The sequence below is a fragment of the Girardinichthys multiradiatus genome, chromosome 5 (genome assembly GCF_021462225.1).
Source record: "Girardinichthys multiradiatus isolate DD_20200921_A chromosome 5, DD_fGirMul_XY1, whole genome shotgun sequence".
NCBI classification, from domain to species: domain Eukaryota; kingdom Metazoa; phylum Chordata; class Actinopteri; order Cyprinodontiformes; family Goodeidae; genus Girardinichthys; species Girardinichthys multiradiatus.
In genome coordinates this window covers 11,164,399-11,185,058 of record NC_061798.1, presented here as the reverse complement: position 1 = coordinate 11,185,058, position 20,660 = coordinate 11,164,399, and the positions used below count along the sequence as shown (strand labels likewise).

The 20,660-nt window shown below is 41.9% G+C and overlaps 1 protein-coding gene across 2 annotated transcripts in view; it reads right to left on the bottom strand.

Moving 5' to 3' along the window:
• The window catches only part of palm3 (paralemmin 3), a 74,878-nt gene extending 64,169 nt beyond the window's left edge, over positions 1–10,709 (bottom strand). The window contains exon 1 of one of the 2 annotated variants that reach the window (XM_047364896.1): positions 10,282–10,709. The gene's annotated coding sequence lies outside the window, so the exon portion shown is untranslated. The remainder of the gene's footprint in view (positions 1–10,281) is intronic. The other variant, XM_047364897.1, reaches the window with a different exon arrangement.
• Between the last annotated feature and the right edge of the window lie 9,951 nt (positions 10,710–20,660).

Genomic DNA, 20,660 nt, shown 5'->3' with positions numbered 1-20,660 from the left:
TCGGGGTTGGATGAGATCTGCCCTGAGTACCTCTGTGCCCTAAGTCTCTGGATGTTGTAGGGCTGTCATGGTTGACACGCCTCGTCAACATTGCGTGGCGGTCGGGGACAATGCCTCTGGACTGGCAGACTGGGGTGGTGGTCCCCCTTCATAAGAAGGCGGGACCGGAGGGTGTGTTCCAACTACAGGGGGATCACACTCCTCAACCTCCCTGGTAAGGCCTACGCCAGGGTATTGGAGAGGAGAGTCCGACCGATAGTCGAACCTCGGCTTCAAGAGGAGCAGTGTGGTTTTCGTCCCGGCCGTGGAACACTGGACCAGCTCTATACCCTCTACAGGGTGCTCGAGGGTTCATGGGAGTTTGCCCAACCGGTTCACATGTGTTTTGTGGACCTGGAGAAGGCATTTGACTGTGTCCCTCGTGATGCCCTGTGGGTGGTGCTCCAGGAGTATGGAATCGGGGGCCCTTTATTAGGGGCAATCCGGTCCCTGTACGAGCGGAGCAGGAGTTTGGTCCGCATTGACGGCACTAAGTCGGACCTGTTCCCGGTGCATGTTGGACTCCAGCAGGGCTGCCCTTTGTCACTGGTCCTGTTCATAACTTTTATGGACAGGATTTCTAGACGCAGCCAAGGGCCGGAGGGGGTCTGGTTTGGGGACCAGTGGATCTCGTCTCTTCTTTTTGCGGATGACGTGGTCCTGCTGGCCCCCTCTAGCCAAGACCTACGGCATGCGCTGTGGTGGTTCGCGGCCGAGTGTGAAGCAGCTGGGATGAGGATCAGCTCCTCCAAGTCCGAGGCTATGGTACTTGACCGGAAAAGGGTGGCTTGTCCTCTTCAGGTTGGAGGGGAGTTCCTGCCTCAAGTGGAGGAGTTTAAGTACCTCGGGGTCTTGTTCACGAGTGAGGGAAGAATGGAGCGGGAGATCGACAGACGGATCGGTGCGGCTGCCACAGTAATGGGGGCACTGTGCCGATCCGTTGTGGTGGAGAGCTGAGCCGAAAACCAAAGCTCTCAATTTACCGGTCGGTCTACGTTCCTACCCTCACCTATGGCCATGAACTATGGGTCATGACCGAAAGAACTAGATCCCGGATACAAGCGGCTGAAATGAGCTTCCTCCGTAGGGTGGCCGGGCACTCCCTTAGAGATAGGGTGAGGAGCTCGGCCATCCGGGAGGGGCTCGGAGTAGAGCCGCTACTCCTCCACATTGAGAGGAGCCAGTTGAGGTGGCTCGGGCATCTATACCGGATGCCTCCTGGACGCCTTCCTCAGGAGGTGTTCCAGGCACGTCCCACTGAGAGGAGGCCCAGGGGACGGCCCAGGACATGCTGGAGGGACAATGTCTCTCGGCTGGCCTGGGAACGCCTTGGGGTCCCCCTGGAGGAGCTGGAGGAGGTGTCTGGAGAGAGGGACATCTGGGCGTCTCTGCTGAGTCTGCTGCCCCCGCGACCCGGTCCCGGATAAGCGGAAGACGACGAGTACGAGTATGAGCTAATTCTAAATTCACTGGAATAGTTTTCAAACAAGTACAACACCTGGAAAGCACAGGAACAAACCATCTTTGATGCCATTTCACAACCTGACAGACAGAGGCAAAACTGAAAAAGTTCTTGGACTGACATTTTTAGTTTGAGTTGTTTTAAACGGCTAAAGTCAGCTAATGCCTAGTTCACACGGTAGGAAAAGGAAGCATGCAGTCTGTTTGCTTTCAGTCAGGAAGCAAGGTTCTAACAATGTGAATACTTCACATTGTTAGAGCTTTCAAATTTGAACCATAGCTCCTTCCTGGGTTTTACCTATAATGTTTAAATGGACAAAATGATTTATGATGTGAATAACACCCTGCACTGATGGAGCTCTAGAAAAGCAGTGAGGATGACTCATTTGTTTAACTGCATGTTCAGCTGGAACAATGTCTGACAGCTGAAGAGAAATTAAATAAAATTAAATAAAATTAATTCCACCTCCTCTGATAAAAATTGCCCCATATTGAACACGCAAAACATTTCTACCAGTTTGCAGAACAGAACCCCAGCTTCCAAAATCCCAGCAAACAAGCTGGCTCATTTCAGCATGGGACTTAGAACTTCCTTTGTCATTCTGGAATTCAGCAACAGGTGAGTTTGCTCTAAATTAGATGTAAACTGGCAGAGATATAAAGACATAATTTACCACATAATTGACCGCATAAACCACATCACAGTTTAGCTCCAGCTTTGGAAGGATGTGTGACAGTAGACAGCTTCCTGGCATCACTCAGGGCATGCCGAATTTTAGTTTCTATCCCCTGCAGAAAACCAACCCCGACAAGATATATGCCAAGTTCTGCGTTAACTGTTGCTTGTTGTTTTTTTTAGGTAATTTATAGCATGAAATAGGAAAAAATAAATAAATAAAAAAATATTCACAAGTTGGTCAGCCAGTCTTAAAATGTGTGCTTGAACCAAAAAGAGTGGTAAATCTTCATCGGTGGTTGTTGAAGTGTTGATCAGTCTTAGCTGTGTCACCAATCTCTTCCTTTTTCACTCAACTCGCAATCACATTACAGGTCCTTCTCAAAATATTAGCATATTGTGATAAAGTTCATTATTTTCCATAATGTCATGGTGAAAATTTTACATTCATATATTTTAGATTCATTGCACACTAACTGAAATATTTCAGGTCTTTTATTGTCTTAATACGGATGATTTTGGCATACAGCTCATGAAAACCCAAAATTCCTATCTCACAAAATTAGCATATCATTAAAAGGGTCTCTAAACGAGCTATGAACCTAATCATCTGAATCAACGAGTTAACTCTAAACACCTGCAAAAGATTCCTGAGGCCTTTAAAACTCCCAGCCTGGTTCATCACTCAAAACCCCAATCATTGGTAAGACTGCCGACCTGACTGCTGTCCAGAAGGCCACTATTGACACCCTCAAGCAAGAGGGTAAAACACAGAAAGAAAGTTCTGAACGAATAGGCTGTTCCCAGAGTGCTGTATCAAGGCACCTCAGTGGGAAGTCTGTGGGAAGGAAAAAGTGTGGCAGAAAACGCTGCACAACGAGAAGAGGTGACCGGACCCTGAGGAAAATTGTGGAGAAGGGCCGATTCCAGACCTTGGGGGACCTGCGGAAGCAGTGGACTGAGTCTGGAGTAGAAACATCCAGAGCCACCGTGCACAGGCGTGTGCAGGAAATGGGCTACAGGTGCCGCATTCCCCAGGTCAAGCCACTTTTGAACCAGAAACAGCGGCAAAAGCGCCTGACCTGGGCTACAGAGAAGCAGCACTGGACTGTTGCTCGGTGGTCCAAAGTACTTTTTTCGGATTAAAGCAAATTCTGCATGTCATTCGGAAATCAAGGTGCCAGAGTCTGGAGGAAGACTGGGGAGAAGGAAATGCCAAAATGCCAGAAGTCCAGTGTCAAGTACCCACAGTCAGTGATGGTCTGGGGTGCCGTGTCAGCTGCTGGTGTTGGTCCACTGTGTTTTATCAAGGGCAGGGTCAATGCAGCTAGCTATCAGGAGATTTTGGAGCACTTCATGCTTCCATCTGCTGAAAAGCTTTATGGAGATGAAGATTTCATTTTTCAGCACGACCTGGCACCTGCTCACAGTGCCAAAACCACTGGTAAATGGTTTACTGACCATGGTATCACTGTGCTCAATTGGCCTGCCAACTCTCCTGACCTGAACCCCATAGAGAATCTGTGGGATATTGTGAAGAGAACGTTGAGAGACTCAAGACCCAACACTCTGGATGAGCTAAAGGCCGCTATCGAAGCATCCTGGGCCTCCATAAGACCTCAGCAGTGCCACAGGCTGATTGCCTCCATGCCACGCCGCATTGAAGCAGTCATTTCTGCAAAAGGATTCCCGACCAAGTATTGAGTGCATAACTGTACATGATTATTTGAAGGTTGATGTTTTTTGTATTAAAAACACTTTTCTTTTATTGGTCGGATGAAATATGCTAATTTTGTGAGATAGGAATTTTGGGTTTTCATGAGCTGTATGCCAAAATCATCCGTATTAAGACAATAAAAGACCTGAAATATTTCAGTTAGTGTGCAATGAATCTAACATATATGAATGTTAAATTTTCATCATGACATTATGGAAAATAATGAACTTTATCACAATATGCTAATATTTTGAGAAGGACCTGTATATAGGAGCAGCCAAATCATTTACAATATACTTCTGACTGACTTCAATGACATTCATTGCTGATTGCTGAAAACCTTTGTGCTGGATGCCAACCAAAACACTCATTTTATAGTCTTTCTGAGCAGTCTGTAAATTCATAAGATGTACAGTTGAGCCAAAAATAAGTCATACCCCTGGCAGATTTAAATGTATAGATATTTGTATTCAATCAAGAGATTGGTGTCTGATTGGAAATGACAGGCATCTCCCACAAAATGGGCGTATCATTATGGGCAAAAATAATTTCTGATTTTGTCTATATTTGAAAAACAAATTAAATCCCATGTTCAAAATTGTTATACCCTTCTCAATAACCAACTGAAAAGCCTTTATTGTATAGTACATCTACCAGACCCTTGTCTTACTCAAACTGACAAGCTTTTTGCACATGTCCATCTGTGCCTTTGACCATTCATATTGTGCGAAAAGCTTCAAGGTTTTGAAGTGGGAAAGCCTATTTGCAAACACCCTAATCTTTAACTCCTTCCACAGATTTTGGATAAGATTTAAGTAAGGGCTCTCGCTGATTCACTCCAAAATGTTGATTTTTTTTGTTGGCCCATTATTTCTTCAACATGTCAGCTGTGTTTTGTTTCATAGTCATACTGAAACGTCCATTGCTGCCAAACCAAGTTTCTTTGCAGGCTGCATAATGTTGTTGTTGATAATCTTAATGTAGTCTTCTATTTCATGATGCCATTTACGTTGAGGTTGCTAGTCATTTGGATGCCGGCACTAGTCTGGGCTGGTGCCGTCTTTACCCCGGAGGGAAACAGGCCACCTGTTGGGTCTGGGGGCTGCTTGCCCCTATGGGGTATTGGCACCTGAACCTGTGAGTATAGAGTATGCATGAGGAGTGTGAGTGAGTGTACAACGTCCATTGTTGTGTGTCTTCACATTGGGTGTGTGTGTGTGTGTGTGTGTGTGTGTGTGTGTGTGTGAGTGTTTTTTTGTGTACGCGTGAGGGTGGGAATGTGTGATTGTGACTGTGTGTGCTTGTTTTTGTGTCAGGCTGGGTCTAGGGCTTCTCCCTCTCCTGTATCAGTTTAGGCCCCCCATCAAATGTGGGGCCTATTTCCTCCCCGCCACAGTCCCTGCCAGTGGCTGGTGTCTCTGCCCGCTGGTGTACTTGTGGTTCTTGATGTCTGGGGCTGGGTGCTTTGTTGTGTGCCGGCTCACTCCCAGAGGCTGCCTGCTGGGGCCTGGGCCCCTGCTTGGGGAGTGATGTGTCCCAGGGTTTCTGGGTCCATAGCTGAATCTGCTATGGCAGACGGCTTCCGGCGAGGCCTGTGGGCTCGTCGCTGCAGCTCCTTGGGGCTTCTGCGCTGTGGCCGCAAGGTGGTTCTCCAGGGACTCTCAACTGCTCTTCTCTTGGGGGGGTGCTGTAGTCAGGGTAATTAGGATGCTCTAGAACAGTCTTGTGTTCTATGGGAGGGTGTAGAAGCTTGAAGTTTCCTACACTCTCACAGTTTCCAGTGGACATGAATATTTTCAGACATGCTCTTTCAAACACAGAAAATGTTTCTTTTTGGCTAGAATCTATGGCGCATTGTAGTATTTTGACAAACATCTATATACTCGAGTCAGAAAAAAACATGCTGTTCAAATTAAAAGACAGCTTTAAATCTACATTTGCCATGAATAATTTTGGGCTTGACTGTTAAAAGTATCCGACAATGCATTACTGTAAGAGTTTAAACTTGCGTAGTTCTGATCCATTACCAGTTCTCAATTAAAGGGATAGTTAACTTATTTAAAGGTTAGCTCCTGTTATAAGGCAATGATCCAGCAGTATCTTACCTTAAAATCAACAAATAGCATTTATTTGGACTGCAATTGTACTTGTTTTTTTGTTTTCTTTTTACTGTGTCCTGCTCGGCCGAGTATCGCTCAGAATTGTTGTCTGAGTGCCAATAAATTACTTGTGTTGTTTTTAAATTTGCAAGAATGTTTGGCCTCTGGAATCTTTATTTCCTACTTCATTTGGCAATGCACATTGCCAAACACATATTTTGTCAATATTTGCCAGGTTTTCTATCGTTGAATAAACTTATTCCAGCTGTGGAAATGCTAGGACTGAGCCATCTAACACATGTAGCAGCACCTAAGTCTTTAGAGATCCCTAAAGACTGCTGTAAGAACCTTCACCCCCCTAAAGCAGACACACGTAGCAAAAAAAAAGTAAAAAGGAGGAGATTTGGACTATGGTTCACATTTGAGTGATGAGGTATGGTGGGTCTCTGAGGCATGTTTGGACAGATAAGGTGACATCATGCAGAAACATGCTGCCAGTCAGGTAAGCACTGTGGGAAGCAATTTAGCCCATATCAGTACAGCAGACACAGGTTTATAGTGATACGTAAACATTTAAACTAAATGAGTGGGTGTAGCCAACATTTTAACAGCAGGTTTTAGTTTCTCTTTCATTTTGAACTGATCATTTATAGTCTAAAAAAAGGTTTAAGGCCCTGAGTAAACAAAAGAAACAACGTTGTTATTGATACTTGTTCTTTAACATAGCTTACAATTAGAATTGTAAAACCAATATTAATTTATTCAAGTTTAGTTTATAACAGTAGCTTTTCCTGTTTGCTTTAATAAAAAGACATCTGGAAAATGAAGGAAGCATTTTTCAACACCTTCCTAAAAAGGTACATAGAAATGAACTTGTTTTTCTCATTTTCATATCTAGTTTGCCATATCTTAAAAATGTCATTGGACTTTGCCTCCTGTGCTTGTTTTCTTGTTTCTTTTTAAAATGTTTTAAATTAAATTAAAGTTTATTTAACAATGCACTGTTTTGTCTTAGCCTCTCTGTTTTTGACCACTCTTCTTCATGCCCACTCTGCCATCTGAGGCCAATTTTCTGTTTTGCCATTATAATAACCTGAAGGGAGTTGTATGATGTACACCCACATAAAGACAAAGAACTACCAAACATTTTAAGGCAATGCTCAACAGCATGCATTTAACCCCCCTGAAAAAAAAACAGATTTTCATATTTTAAAACAAGCTACCAACCACTAAAGGGATGGCTTCAGCTTGCAACCACAAGGCAGGGATATCTATAAATCTAACAAGTCGTATAGTGAAACTGGACATGATCGAGAAATACGCTGGAGGTGATGGTACAGTGAGGAATTTTCCTCTTGCTGAAAATTCAGCCTTGATCATGTTTTCCCCACCCATTCCACTCCCCACTGTGCCTTTTTTGTGCATTAGGAAAGATTTTCCACAGTCAGATAAAAAACTAAACTTTGCAAATAAGGGCCCCATTGATTGGTTAAATGGTCAATTCTTTAAATTGCAGAGTTGCTGAGTGTTGCTGTGAGATGCTGCGTTCGAATTCTGCTCAGAAGTTGGAATCCAGAAATCTATAAAAATGATCAGGTTTGAAAATTAGAGGTTTCTCAACAAGCACAATATTAAAGTCCAATGTGACTTAATATTTAAAAAGTATTTATAGTTGCAGTAATAAACTGTTTATTTGCAATTATATGGTTGGTATTTCTTTAAATCCAGAACAGACAGTACTGTGAAACATTGCAAATTAACATATTGCTCTTATGTACTCTAACATGTTAAGAAATTCATTGTAGCAGTCTTGTATAGCTAGTAATGTTTGCTAACCTGCTCACTGAGCACAGCTTGCAAAATATTAGGACGTTAATATTTCAATGGTCTTTAGCATCCCACATTGGTCATGAAATGATTAGTGCAACTAAAACACAGCAGTGTCTGTGTATTCTAGAAAATGTACATCCTTAGCTCAATTCTGGGATTTCGAAAAGGCTGCTAACATTTCCAAATTCAGCATGTTATATGACAGACAGAGGTGGAAACCCAGAAGGACAAAACAGCTGTAACATGTTCAACCTTCCTGTTATCTGTTGAAAGTCTTGCTCTCTCCTGCGGCCTGAATGAACTGCCAACATGTGTCCACATGTCAATGTATAGTTTCTTTTTAAATGGCTTCTTACATATCTGTGCTTCAACACCTAACTTATACTGAAAATCGCCAACTTTCAGTCATTAACAGCATCCACACCAAGGAGTGTTCTTGTTCCTGCAGCCTGTTAACACTCAGATATGGGCACTTCTTTATCGTAAACAGAATGCTAGTCATCAGCAGATCCCTGTCACCAGTTGATTTCTCAGTGCATCTCTAAATGCAACAATAATCTGATCTCACTGGTTTCAGACTTCCAACTGGAACATGATTAAGCTGGCTGTGATGCGAGTTCCAGGGTTGATGGAAGGCCCTATTAAACACCTCATGAAAGAGCGTGATGGTCAGAAGGGTAAGGCAGAGGGTGACAGTCAAGATTTCTTCTAAACGTGTCATGAAAAAGTGCTGACCAGTACTGTTTTGGTCCTTTGACGTTTTTCTTCTCTCCATATCCTTTTACGAGATCTTTTACAACAACATTTACTTTGAAACTTGAGAAGTGTGCTTGTAAACAAACCTTCATGAGAGTAACTACCATCTGAAAGCCAAATTAAGCCGGAGGTGAGTAACACCTCCTGGATGTGGCTGTAAGTACCTCTGTTCTTCAGTTTGACAGAAAGAGGAGACACCTCAGCAGCTCCTGCTGCTCTCAGCTTGTGAAGATCAGTATGCACAGCTGCATGCCAAGGCTGCACAAAGTCAAACAGTCCTGGGTCTAGAAGTAACGAGGCAGTGCTGTTTTTTGCAGAATTGTGTTGAGTCATAGAATCAGAAAATAAGCTGTGTGGTTAAACTGGCTGGCCTTTCTAGAAATCGTAATTTTATTGTAGTGTTTATTTGTTGGTGTGTTGCAAGATGCAGCTGCAACTATGGCACCTAAATCATTAAAAAAAGAGCAAATATGCCAAATTATTGCTTAATACAAACCAAACTCCACGGAGATTTTGATTTAATGACTAACAAATACAATCTTAACCAATATCTAAATCAGAAATAATCCTGAGAGACAGTTACATATTGTGTTAAAAAAGTAAAGAAATGAAAGTAGTGGTAACAACAATTAAAGTACAAATATATGCCATCCACTTGTGCTGTTTAAACCTACTAGTCAGACGTTTTTGTAAAATCAGTCTGACTTTAGATACAGTTTGTCACCTACAGGACAACTTGAACAGTTTTTCTATTTTCCTTGATTTTATTTTATGTAAATCATTATTTAATGTAATATGTACCTCCCCAAAAAATGGCTTCCACAAGCATGTACCTCTGATCACATTACATAAGGCATAAAGCAACTGGTCAGAATTGAAATGCAACAATTTTAGTTGTTCTTATTTCTTTCCACGTTACTCTCCTTTTCCAGTACTCACAAATCCCCTAACTATTTAAGGTGATACAAGCAGAATATCTTACAAGTGACAAATAAGAATAGAAACCAATAAGAAGGACAAATGCACTCACAAATGTGCACACATGATACGCAGATCAGTAGGCAACTTGAGTTTAAGTGCCTTGCCCAGGGGCACATCGTTATGTGGCAGGAGGAAGCTGGAATCAAACCCACAACTTTCGGATTGCAAGATGACTACTCTTCCCACTGAGTCACCTTCACTATCCACAGCATTTCTCATCGTAGTTATAAGGTCACTGGAGTCAAACACTGCCTCAGACACATAACGCAGAACTCATATTCATGGTAAACATGTCAAAATCTGTGTTAAAATCTCTCAAAAGTTGTATGTCCTCCATAATGTTTACTAATCCCATCTGATCAGCTCGTACTGCTTGTGATGTCGTCAACCAAAACAGACAAAAACAGACAAATGAGAATTAGCTGTTCTTTTCCTACAATGCGCTTTAAAAGCGCGGGACATTGTTAAACCCTGCAGTGGAGAGCCATACGTCATAACCCAGCTGTGTTTTTATTGTCAGGGTACTTTTATTAATGATGAGAAAACACAACACTGGACGTTATCTTCAACCGAGGTCAGACAAGTCAACAGCTACTAGGGCGGTCCAGCTCTGACTCGGCTCACTTCCACCATCTGGCCCTGACTCAAAAGGTGTCAGCCGAGCACGTACGAACAACTTGCCAAGTCAAATTCAAGCTAAAAAGTTGCCAAAGTGCACTCACCTGTTCAAGCTTTGCGTCTTGGCCTTACGTGAAAAAATACACCAAGTTTAAAAAAAGACGACAAAAACAGACAACCGATGAAAAGTAAAGGGAATAAATATCCTGCTTCCAGCTCAAACGGAAGAGTAAAAACACGAGTCCCAACACCTGAGAAGGCTCGGTTCTCTTCGCTCCGCTCCGCAGCCACACGTCCGTCACATTGAAGGCAGCAGGAGGACGCGACGTCAGAGGTTGTAAAACTTTATTTAAAGTCCTCCGAAGTTAGCTTCAGGCGGGGATCCGCAGCCTCAGCAGAAAATGTGATAATGTCCCTGGTTTTGCAGCGTGTTTAAAGCCCGTGTGTGACGAGGAACAGGATCAGTGTGAAACGAACGGTTACCTGACTCCTCTCATTACTGCGAGGCCAACCCTCCTCACGCAGCGGCAGCCTCATGTTTCCTGTTATTCCCCCCCCTGAATGGCCAGGGAGCATACAGACACATACACAGACAGAGCTTTCCTCTAAACAGCAGGTTGAGACACTGGAATCAGTCAATACTACCATCCATCCTGAGACTGAGAGCCGTGTTTTACACAGCACCCGTGTAAATTAGCACCTCTCAATTTAAGTTCAAACTATTCTTAAAATACGCCATTAAAAGTAAAATGTTACATGTATCTTATGTTCCTAAATTCTCTGATTATTCAAGTGCTAAACTGATATTTCAAGAAGCATCTTTAGTTTGAGCATAGCCAGATTAAACAGGACAGGGAAACTGGTGCAAGCTTTTAATTTCAGTAGGTTAAATTATTGTAACAGTGTCTTTACTGGTCTTTGTAAAATATCAGTCAGGCAGCTGCAGCTCATCCAAACAAGCTGCTGCCAGAGTCCTGACCAACACAGGGGAAATGAATCATATCACAAAGGTCCATAAATCATTGCACTGGCTCCCTGTTTGTAAAAGGTTACATTTAAAAAATGTCCTTTTGGTCAATAAGGCACTAAGTAGTCTTTGGCTGAAAATAAGCCCCGCAGGTCTTAAGAGTGTTGGTTTACTTGGTTTCTTTGCTTCTCAGCTCTGGAACAAACTCCATGTAAACCTGAGATGTGCAGAAACTGTTGGCTCCTTCAATCAGGACTGAAAACGTTGCTGTTTACTGCAGCTTTTAATCAGCTGTTTGCCCAATCACTTATTAGCGACTAAAGCCGGAGATTGAAGTTTAAATTTTAATTCTAAACTTTAATTTAAACTGATATTTAAATTAGCCGTTCAAATTTGCATTTTAACATTTGTTTCTTTTATGCAATCATTTAAAGTTTTTTCTGGGTTTCCTCCAATGTTCTGCAGAGACCTTTGGTTTGCCTTGTGTATGTATGTATATAAGTAAATACTCCTTGGCTTAAGAAAAAAATTTTAAAATGTTCTACTAAAACAATTGGATTTAAGTCTGTATTTTGACCAATAGCTGCCCTGTCAACAGATGCTCCCACCTGAGCTATAGATCTGTGTAGCTCCTCCAGAGTTACCATTGCCCTCTTGGCTGCTTCTCAGGTTAATATTGTCCTTGCCCTCTTTATGTGGACCAGGCTTACTACTTATGTGACTATAAATACAATTTCTAATCTCATTTCGGGGTTGTATATGGCTGGGAGGTAATAAATATGCAAAACATGGTTCTCCGGTTTTTATTTATTGAAAGAATCATGTATCTTTTTTTTTTCTTCCATTTAACAACTATGCACACTATCAGGGAGGTGTTGGTCTATCACATATAATCCCAATAAAATACGCTGGAGTTTGTGGGTATAACATGACAAAGTAGGGAGAAAACTAAATAATAGTGGGAGCTGAAAACTATGGAAACACTGCCAGGGACAGTGACAAGACAGCGAGTGGGATCACACGTCAGTTTATAATGACCAGCAGACGGGTCATGATGCAACAGGTCTGTTGTGGAAACACTGCCATTCTCGATGTGATGTGTTTTATTTACAGTATGGGGAAATTAGCGGTTTTCTGATGACTGCTGATAAATGCTCTGTGAGTCTGAACAGGCACCATGCAGGTCAGGAGAAATAAGTAGCAAATGTTGCCTGCACATCGACTCACACTACCTTTCAGAAGATATACTAATGTTGATTTGCAAGCTGAGAGCCATTTTCATAGGTGCACTACAGTTCTCAAATGATCTGGAGATAGTTCAGGGAGGTGATTTTGATATATCTCTACCACAGCTTTACACATTAGAGGCATTTTACGCCTGTCTTCTTTGCAAAACAGCTTACATACAGTCAAACTGGATGGAGATGCAGCTGTACACATAATTTTTCAAGCTTTGTCAGAGAATCTTAATTTGATTCAGGTTTAGACTTTAACGGGGTATTGAATTTCAGCTCTGACTGTACAATTGAGATTGTTGTCCAGGATTGCCCTATAAACACTCATCTTCTAAGCAGCATCCCTGTCCCTGCGGATAAAAAGCATTGCCTTATAATCATGCCACTGCCGCCATTTTTTAGAATGGGAATGGTTTTTTTTCATGGTGATGTGCAATATATTTTACTGTTTTCCATGCATCCTAAAAAGTTCCATTTTGTTCTCATTTGACCAGAGAACCTTCTTCCACATATTTGCTGTGTGCCTTTTCTTGTGGCAAGTTGCAAACAGTACTTTTTATGGCTGTCTTTCAAATGTGGCCTTCTTCTTGCCTCTCTTCCATACGGACCAGCTATGTGGAATGCACGATTAATGGTTCTCCTGCCAACAGATTTTCTTACCTGAGCTGTGGGTCACCTCCTCTACAGTCTCTATGGGCCTCTTGGCTGCTTTCCTGGCCTAGCCTGTCAGTTAAGGTGGACGGCTATGTTTTAGCTGGTGCAATTGTGCCATACCCTTTCCATTTTTGGTTGGGGATTGAACAGAGCTCTGTGAGATGTTCAGAGCTTGGGATATTGTTTTATAACCTAACCCTGCTTTAAAATTCTCTGAAACTTTATCTTCTTGGTCTTCATGATTCTGACTGATTACAACTGTTCTCTCACACACCTCTGAGGCCGTCACAGCTAGATTTGTCCTGAGGTTAAATAACAAACAAGGGCACAACTTTGGAAGGTAATTGGTTGCACTTGAGTTTATTTAAGACTAAGAGGGCCTGGTACATATAAACGCCACACCTTTCAGATTTGTTTGTAAAATATGTACTCTTCTCAATAATAATGTAAAAATCCATGGAAAATTGTATAAATCCAAGTTCCAGACCTTTCAGTGCCCTCTTACATCCAGGCAAAGATGCTTGATCCCAAACGGTTTATTTTAAGTTAATTGAAGGCTTTTATAAACACCAACATGTAATCTTCACCTTCTTAGGTGAGTACAGCCTGCATTTAAGGCAGACTGCAATATTTACTCAGACTGGTTGCAGTAGGATCATTTTTCTTATGACTTTGCCTATTTGTTGTTAAAACAGCTGTTAAGATAATTGTAACTTTTTGTTACATTATACTTATGGCTACCTTTGAAAGATTAGTGGGCTCTTCCTTTAGTTCATGAGTCATAGGATGATGGGCCAAAGCTGCTTTTTAACTATGCCATGTCTCAGTTTAAAAAAAATATAGGTCAGTCTATTTGAACGTATCTTTTATTGCAGCTTACTGATAATTCATTTATACCACACTATGCGTGTGCCTCATGTTTTAACCATTAATTGCGTTTTTGTTTTAATTTGGCCAAATGTAGGATATAGACCCTCAAAATACCAAAGTTCTTTAAAGATGCTCAGTATTTAAGGCACATAAAATACAGCTTAGCTGACCTGCACTGTGTCTACTTTTATAATCTCATTTAGCTGAAAATCTGATTAATTCTTTATGTCTGGAAGTCCCAAGCTTGGCAATTTGAAGCTAAAATGTCTTTGGCTGTGATCCACAGCGATAGTATCTGAAATGAGCACATCAAAACACTCGGCCTACTTCTGGTTCCCCAAGACAAGGGAGAGTCTTTAAACGAGCGGCCGGACAGTGGGAGTACACAGACACATATCACACGGTATTATCCTTACAACATGGAAATAGTCCTGTGTGTTGTGTGTGCGTGTCCTTTTTACAAAGGGGTGTGTTTGGTAGTACAGCAACCTTTCCCTTACAATGCACTCTCAATTGGCTTTTGAACATGAGTATTCATGTGTATAAGTACCAGCACCTTCTGAACACTGCTCTTTGTTTGCAGAGATGTGCACGTGTAGCATGCTGTTGAGAGTCCTGTTTGTGTTCATGTGAACACAGCACACATAGGAAGAGGAACTGGCTGGAGTGGTTTGAAAGGGGTGTTATTAAGAGACATTGTTGTCATAGACAGGATCCATTAGTCTAGTTTAATTTTATACAGTGCTGTGATTGGCCCCATACAGGTGTTTTGCTTTTTTTCTCGCTCTTGAATGTTTCATGACATCAAGCAAATGTAATCTGGCAAGGATATGCTAAGTAAATACAAAATGCAGATTTCAAATTAATCATTTATTTATACATTTATTAAATGGGGGGAAGAATCATGTGTTAAAAAATAAAATTTTGTCACTGATACCACACATTTTGGTCCCCATACAAACCTAAACATAACTAGATGGAACTAAACATCACCAGACAGCGGCGTCACTTCTCTCCGGTTTCCTGCCACACACCCATCACACCAGAACCCCTGAGCCTTATTTTATGAGTACTGGCTAGGTTGTAATTCAGATAATTATCCCAGTGTATCATTTTATACATGAAAAAATAAATATTAGACATTCCTAAAAAAACAATAAAGCTAACATTATTTGTATTTCCTGTATTTTTGTTTTTATTCACTATATATTTATTTTTTACCCATTCACACGGATACTTTAATGTGTTAATGTCACACAGCAACATTAATAGTGGCACAGCGCACAACACTGAGGGCTGGAGGCAGGGCTTCAAGCCATAGCTCCAGTGGTCAGTGGATTAATGGAAAAGATACAGGTTCTGTTCTGAGAAGTGAGAGAGCAAGTGGAGTGGAGCCTTGTGGAGCTGGGAGAAAGCAGCAGCTGAAATGGCATCTGGGGGTCATAAAGGGTTATAGTCGTGCTTCAGAGTGTCATGCAGGATTCTGCTGACCGCACAAGAACCTGAAAAAAGTGCTGTAGGTATTTCTACTTGATGCGGACATTGATGCGGTACTCTCCAAAACGACAGGTGGCAGTAGATTACATAACCAGTGGAAATGTACTATAAAAGAGAAGAAACGCTTGAAGTCACACTAAAAATGGCTGCACAAAGTACCACAAACATCCATGACTGTTGTGTTTTTGGCTCTAGTATGATGGGTGGAACAGGTTTGTTTCCGCCTGGGTAACTACTTCTTCCATGGACTTTTTTTTTTTGGCTTTCACAAACCGACCTTGCATATTTTTCCATGTCTTATGATAAACAGACTCCTCTTTACAGATTGCAGCACATAATGAATGGCCCAAAACTCCCTCTATGAGGGATTATAGAAATTTACAAGTTACAAAATTTGGAAGGTGCCAAACCAGATGCCACGATAAGGGTCAAGGGTTCCATTGTGAGCACAGTGCTCGGTGGTATCTGCTCTCTCTGTGTCGCCTGTGGGCGAAGGCTCGGGTGGCGTTGCGCGGCCCTTGCCTTGCTGTTGTGGCGCACTGTGTGGTGGGGGGCAGGATGCGGCGGGGGTGCTTGGAGGGGCGCTGTGTGTGGCACTTGCGCTGTGTGGGTGTATCTTTGTCGGCTTTTCGGGGATGGAGCTCATCTGTGGGGGTGTGCCCCTGTGCTGAGGGGATTCATGGTGTTTAGGTCCGGGGGCATGTTTTCGATATCTGTGTCCTGGTTGGGGGTGGCCCTGTGGAGAGATTCAAGTTGTGGTTCATAGAGGTTGTGGAATTCACTGGGGGTTGGGACCATTTCATCCTGTGGCGGTTCTGGGTGGCGGGCTTGTTTAGACCATTCTTTGTACATGCCCCCCTCTTCAAATGGGGATGGGGTTGTCGGGGACTGGGGTTGGGGCGGGGGTCGCTTGGGCTCGGGCGGTGCTGGCATTAGTCCGGGCTGGTGCTGGGGCGGTCTGCCTGTCACCTTTCCGGAGAATGGGCCTATTTATTTGCGATAGTCCCGGCGGTGGTTCTCCTGGGGTTCCCGTGCTCTGGGGGGCCTTTGGATATCTGTGGCTCAGATCTCCTCCGTGTCTGTCTCAGGTCTAGGGGGACAGGTCTGTGGCTCCTCATACTCACACTTGCAATTGTATATTTTTATGGAGAAACCTTATATATACAAATGTGCTCACACTCAAACGCACAGGTGTTCAGATTCAGAAACACAAATGTTCTATATTGAGCCATAGTTACCACTAAATATATCTTGCATTCATTAGTACCGTGCACTTTTTGGTAACAGTGCTGTTATTACACATGTTTCTGCAGGTATAGAAGCAAGCAGGGTGTTATCTTGTAATCTCTTCTTCCTTCTTTCTCTCCTCTATTCTTTTCTCCTTCTCTCCCTTTTTCCTTTTTGCCCCACCTCTCTGTCTTTCGTGCTTCTTACTTTTTCCTTTTCGTTTTGTCTCTGTGTTCATAACAGTTGAAATAATCCCATAGCAATTTCTAATAGTTTCTTTTCTATAAATATCAAGCAGAGCAGCATAGCGTTAGCCGTAATTCTCCACTTGTGAAAGTAAATCTGTTGGGCTTCTTCTTTGCACTCAAACAACAATTCTGAGTGCTACTCTGCCAAACAGGATATGGTTAAACAAACAAAAACAAAAGTATAAACATAGCTCAAGTTTCCATAACAACCATTAGACACTATTTTGAAGTTATGCCATGGACGAGCTTTTCTTTTCTTACCAATGCAAACGAATACGTTGTTGTACCCAAGGTTAGAGTGGAATTGTGGTGCCTCCTCAGGGTTATTTTCAATAAAATCAAAATTCTTATTTTAATGATGATGCAGCAAGCATTATGTAGTATTTTGTTGGGTTTGCAGAAACGGTGGAAAAAGGGTAGGTTACACACTGATGTAGTGAAGAGTCAAGCAACACTTGAAGGAAAGTAACTTTATTAGCATCTAATTTTCTGCAAATAAAGGTGCTTTCCAGTACTTCAAGTGTTGCTGGAGTCTTCACCTCACCAGATTTGTGACCCTTTCCATGCACATTGGGAGACATTGTGAAGTTGTGCCAGAGGTGTTTGGATATCTGGAGGTTATATACTGATTACATGTTGCTCTGTGTGTTGTACTAGTGCGTAGACACTCTCAGGTAAAGGGGCATTCTGTTCAGCCAGTGAACATTAGCTGTGTTGGAGCTATGTACGAAGAGAGTCACGTTAACTTGCTAAAGGCTTTGCAGGCATTGTCTGTGTCTTCTTTTGAGTTTGTGACAAGATGCAGGTCATTCTCTCGCGTCTGGATATGGTTTAACCTCAAGGGGAATGATGTCAGACAAACCAGCCCAATCTGTTAGCTATTTGGAAAAGTGGTTACCGTGAAAGCCAATTCCACCTAATCTGAGCTAACTGCCTGACTAACAAACTGCAGCTTTACTGTTTGCATTACTATCCGAATAAACACACAGGTAAAATTATTACCAAAAGCCTAAAAAATGGTGACATAACAGTCGCAACAAAAAGCCTGCATGGTTACCATGACTTCAGACAGCAGCACAAACGTTGTCAGTGCACTCTGGATTGACAACTGTGGATAGCATCATTCCTATCAGCTTCGATCTGCAGCTGTAGTTTGTGCTTCAGTCTCTTGACTAGTGATTCTAGTGCTGGCTGTGTCCTCTCAAAAGCAGCTTTATATTTGCTGCTGCAATTTGCAGTTTTGAGAATTCTTAATTGAGAATCTAAAGGCATCCCCAGAATAACTTTTGTTATCCTTTCTCTTTTGTTCCTGCGAGCAACATATTGTTGAAATTTTGGTCGGACAAAGGCATGTTTGATTTGATGTTTGACCTCAAGACAAGTAGAATTTTTTAAGTCAACGAAATATTCAGTTAAGTAATGTTTTCAATACCTTTATACCTATATATAATGAACTATAATGTACTTTATAAATAATGCAAACAGAATGCGCTTGATTCAAGATAATACTCTCTGTCACTGTTTTTAATGTTAAAAATTTAATACTCTATAAAACTCAGTGTGACTTTTTGATTTTTCTACTGCTGAAAAAGGTAAGTTTATCATTTGTTGATTTTTAAAAGTTTTTATTATTATTTCTTATTTTTATTATTTTGGATCACAACAAAATATCCTTAAATCATTGTTATTGGCAGAAAAATGGGGCAAAAAAGCTAAGTGGACTGTATAAAAACAGTAAAGAAAGATATGCATATGTACAATAAACATACAAAAAAGACAACATGCTAGTCTTTTCCATTAATTTGAAATTATCTGTGACCTAAATGCCCAAACCCTCAGATTCCACCCCACCACATTTTAGGCTTTGGAACATTTTTTTTTGTTCGGCAATGGTTCTTGATGTAGATCAAGGCAAACAGAACTGTTCACATAGACAGGATTTACAGAACTTCAGCGGTGTGGAAAACATTTCCACAGGTGTAATCAATATGTGGATGTTTGCTGCATTAGAGTTGTTCTCAGAATCTGAAGTTTGTTTAGGTGTATAAAGCTTCTCTACCATTTTGTCCTTGACTGACAGTTATTCTCTGTTTAATGCTTTTAACAAATAGAAGTAATTTTTTCCCATATGTAGTAAGACCACAAATACGTATTTTTGCTCACGAAAAAGATCTGCAAGGCGGAAAAAAGACACATACGTGCAAAGTATGTGTTAAAGGAACGGTCTAAAAAAGTAATTTTCTATGGAATGCTGTAGAAGACAGGTATTGGTGTGTCTAAGTAACACAGTGCAGTAGTTTCCATGGACCTGCAGCAGCTGGATGATGTTTTTGCATTTGTGGAAAGTTGTTCACCTCATTTGACTGATTGGAAGCCATTACTGATTATTTCTTTTTCTTCTACATCCACTTCAGATAGCAGTGAAAGAGGCTAATTAGACAAAGTTTTATTTTGACAGAGTTCTGTGTGTGTGTTTGGGTGTGTAAGTGTTTCCCTGCCAGGCTTCTGAAATCAGTGATTTGCCTTCTAGGCCACTTATCTCCGGCGCCTGTGTCATCTGCATTTTCTGTGTGCTTTTACATGTGTGGGTATTTCTGCATACGAGTGTTTTCTCGTTTGATATTCCACTTTGTGAATGCAGCAGGTTTCCATGGGAACTATGAGATCAGTAACACCACGTGATTTTATCCATAATATTCGAGTGCGAAAAAAAGCCACTTTGCCATGAGTGATCCATGGTCCCTCTCCAGCTGTGAGTAATTTGTTCGAGTGCGGAAGAAGGGTGGGCGGCTGGATCCTAACATTCTTGGCTTCTGCAGGAAACTGGGATGGGTTTGAAATTTTGTCTTCTCAAGAACAATACCAGAGACAGTCCCATTTCTGAGCTTTTATCTCTCTGAACGTCAATGTCTGATAATAGGTTTCAAAGAGACTGAACAGTCATAACCAAGATTCGTCTGTCATAAATGTTGGGGAGGTGACATTAACTGTCCAGGTGTTTCAAATATTGACACAAAGTAGTCCATAAAATTAGAAAAGAATGTTGTACAGTTGGGCTGCATGGTGGCGCAGTTGGTACCCCTGTTGCCTTGCAGCAAGAAGGTCCTGGGTTCTTTCTGCATGGAGTTTGCACGTTCTTCCCATGCATGCGTGGGTTCTCACTGGGTACTCCGGCTTCCTCCCAGTCCAAAGACATACCTGTTAGGTTAATTGGTCTCTTGAAATTGCCCTTAGGTGCAATTTCTCTCGAATATTTCTCAAAATTGCCCTTCTCTGTGTGAATTGAGTGTGTGCATGGTGTGTTTGTGTGCCCTGCGATGGACTGGTGACCTGTCCAGGGAGTACCCTGCCTCCCACCCATAGGCTGGAGATAGGCAGCAGCTTCCCTGCGACCCACTATGGAAGAAGTGGTATAGAAAATGATTGACTGTTGTACATTTGCAAGCTTTAAACATCTAGAAAATGAAATTTGTTCCCATTGTTCTTCGTGAAATAGACTAAAGGTCATCACTTAGTCAGGAGGGAGAGCCTCTAAGAGCATCAATTTTAAGTCTTGCCGCCGATTCTGAATGGTCTTTAGTTATGACTGTTATTGACTGGGCCATTCAAATGCATGAATATGCTTTGATCTGTACAGCCTGTTGTTGCTCGTGCTATGTTTTGATGTTGCTGTCCTGTCCTGGACGATCACCTTCTCAAGTCTTTTGCAGCCTCTTTGGTTTTCCTCCACGATTGCCCTGCATTTAACTCCATTCAACTTCATTCCAACTCCAACTCAATGTTCT